Genomic DNA, 3,728 nt, shown 5'->3' with positions numbered 1-3,728 from the left:
GCTGTCTAGTAATTTGTTCGGGTTCCTCAAAGGAAAAAGTACCTCTGATTGTATTATTAAATGTCTAGCTAATGAAAATGATTATTATAGAATTTTCATTGATTTACAAGGAGCTTTTGATAAAGCCAACAAAGAGGTTATTTTATATGAATTAGCTAGTCTTGGTGTTAAAGGGAAATTATTGCGCTGGATAGGGGATTATCTTTACGAAAGGAAGGCTCAGGTGTGGTATCAAGGTTGTATGTCAGGTGTGAGGTCTTTTGAACTCGGCACACCTCAGGGAGGAGTTTTGAGTCCCACCCTGTTTAATGTACTAATGAATAAGATAGCATCTGAGAGATACTCAAATGGGGTAACTCCGATCATATATGCCGATGATATTTTATTTCAGGGCAAAGATATTTCAAAGGTTCAAACAGTGTTGGACAATTTCGGAAACCTGTGTCACCATATGGGACTGGTGGTTAATGAAAACAAAACTAAGTTTGAATGTAGAAGTCGGAGCCCCATTGTTTTGAAAATAAACGATAAAAATATAGAGAGAGTTAATATATATAAATATTTAGGCATATATGTTGGATATACCCATGAGAGTTTGGAAGCTGAGATGAACAGACTGTTGGGTCAATGTCGGAAGAGATTACAACCTCTGAAGGCTTTGGCATGCTGTGGAAAGGGAGTGGGAGTCCCTGTGCTACGAATGTTATACTTGAGTACTGTAAGATCTCTTATTGATTATGCTGCACCTGTCATTTCTTGTTTTGGTAAAGGTAGGATGGGCAAGTTGGAGAAGGTACAAAATGAAGCAATGAGAATTATCTTAGGATGCCCAAGAAATGCTATGATTGAGATAATGAGGATGGAGTTGAATCTGCAGAGTATTGGGGATAGAATTTCAGAGATAAATGTAGCCTCTGCCATTAGATTAATGAGAGGTGGGGGAGCTAATGAATTAATCCTCTCGGGTCAAAAGGTGGGAAGTAGTGAACAGTGTATGATGAAGAAGAGAGTATATATGAATAAATTATGTTATAATGTTATAAAGTATGATGTTATTACAGAGTGTGTTGCTGTGCCCAAGAGAAAATTTACACCACCATGGGAGGATTGTAATGTAGATGTAGTAATTACTCCCTTGCATAAGAAAAAAAGTATGTATGAAATAGGAGAGCTGAGGGCAACATATGATTGTATAATTAGAAAACTGCCTACGGAAAACACTCTACATGTATATTGTGATGGGTCAGTAGCTAGGGATGGGAAGGCAGGATGTGGAGTCTTGATCAGGGAGTACACTGACATCGGCACTGTAGATACTGTTATTGGACGCCGCTTAACTGACAATGTCTCTTCAACGCAGGCTGAACTCCAAGGAGTATTAGCAGGATTACAGGAAGTAGTCAAATGTGGAAAAAATGCTTGCTTCTTTATTGACAGCAGAGGAGCGTTAGAGTCTTTAAATAGCAGACGCCCAGTATATCAGAATATTGTGATAGAGTGTAGAGAGAATGTTAAGAGACTAGAAAAAACTGGGTATAAAGTAAGATTCATGTGGATCCCTTCACATGTGGGAATACTGTTGAATGAGGTAGTTGATGACATAGCGAAGAGAGCCACTGAAAAAACTCTTGTTGATGTTGTATGTCAGTTAACCTTGAAACAAATAAAAACTAGACTCAAGGTGATTCAGGAGGGTGAAGAAATGATAAAGAGAATGGCAATGGTGGACAGTAGTAACACACTTAAGAATTATTCAATAATAAATACAAATTCGTCCTTCACTTATGGTAAAGGAAAGTCTACTTGGAAGGATTCAATTTACATGAGATTACGATTAGGATATAAATATATCTGGCAATACGGTGTTGATGTCAGTGAAAAAGATAAGGAGTGTAAATTATGTAGTATGCCGTCCGCCCACACCTTAGAACATTATGTATTAGAGTGTCACCTTATTGAAAAATATAGAAATAAGGAAATAAATAGTGTACCACATCAAATTGTTTGGATGTGTGATAATGGTATAATAGACAGTATACTTAGGAGCTACAAGAATTTTGCCCCAAGAATGTAACAATTGTATGCTGTACTTGCTGTATGCAATGTTAAATGGGATTTTTGTACTGCTATATGTCTATTTGTACTCACTGAATTTGTGCGCCCCTTGAGGGACTTGAAGTAGAGGGGGGTAGAAATAGCCTAAGCTACTCTATCCCTTTGAGATGTATTTATTGCTTATCTCAATAAACATACTTGAACTTGAACTTGAACCAGCCAGTTAATAGTGTTCTTATCTGCCGACAGATGGCATCAGCTGTGTTATTATTACTTCCGAATTCCCTTTAAACACTGATCTACAAATCCCTTGGCTTATGATAAGGTTTTATACCATTTATGATAAGTATTAGATAACTGGAGTTCCGCAATTACTTTTATTTATCAACTGTTCAGGATATCATCATATAACGTCTTGTTAGAACGTACTGCTCTCGATTGATGAAGATTAATTAATGTTTGAGACAATAAAAAAATACATCTCAAAGGGATAATTTAACTTTGTTTAATTTGTTCTACCATGAACACTCAAATCACGGAACTATTTACTCTACCCACCATGAGAGTAAGGACAAGACCAGAACATAACGATGCCAACACAGAAGACACTGTTCAACATAACAGGCCAATTACACCTGATTAATCTTTGTATGTAGATAGGAGCTGCCTTGTATGGGCCAATAGGCCTTCCGCAGTTACCTTTATTCTTATGTTCTTATGTGCTTCATCCCCCATTTATCCCTTATGTATCCCCCATGTTTTTACCTTTATTGTCTTATCACCTGACCCAGTGCGGGTATAAATCAACCAGTTCTGAAAAAAAAAAATTTCACCACTGACACGGTCCGGGAGACATCTCCCATCACGCTGGGTGCAGTCGCGCCTCCACAGATCTCGAGTATCAGCTCTTGATATTGGTAATGGCTCAAAAGGGCCACCACTTAAGGGCTATTCATGCCCGTGCCACCTTTCGGATGGCTTAATCTTCATCTTGGACACATTCTCAAGGGAGACATCTCTCGTCACGCAGGGTGCAGTTGCACCTCCACAGATCTCCAGTATCATCTATTGATACTGGTAATGGCTCAAAAGGGCCACCACTTACGGGCTATTCATGCCCGTGCCACCTTTTGGGTGGCTTAATCTTCATCAATCAAATTCTTTTCCATGCAAGGTGCAGTCGTGCCTCCACAGATCTCCAGTATCATCTCTTGGTACTGGTAATGGCTCAAAAGGGCCACCACTTACGGGCTATCCATGCCCGTGCCACCTCTTGGGTGGCTTAATCTTTATCAATCAATCAATCAAATTTTTTTAACTTGAGAATGAACCATGGAGGTTCGAAACGTTGTGCAAATTTTATAAATAAGTGTAATACATTCTATAGTAATTCACTTTTTTCTTCACCTTGAAATTACGAAAATGAGTTTTGGAGAACTCCTCTTTCAGCTAGAAAATTGAAACAGGAATTTCCTTGAAAATTGAAACAGGAACTTAAGTACTTTCGTATATTAATACATCTTCAGAAGGAGCCTCCTTCTGAAGATGTATTAATATACGAAAGTACTTAAGGAAATTCCTGTTTCAATTTTCCTCCGTGGTCTGACACTGTCACATTTTTAATCACGTGTTTATTTTCGTGATAGATACACATACACACACACACACACACA

The sequence above is a fragment of the Procambarus clarkii genome, chromosome 93 (assembly GCF_040958095.1).
Source record: "Procambarus clarkii isolate CNS0578487 chromosome 93, FALCON_Pclarkii_2.0, whole genome shotgun sequence".
Lineage (NCBI taxonomy): Eukaryota > Metazoa > Arthropoda > Malacostraca > Decapoda > Cambaridae > Procambarus > Procambarus clarkii.
Note: the sequence above shows the minus strand (reverse complement) of the source record.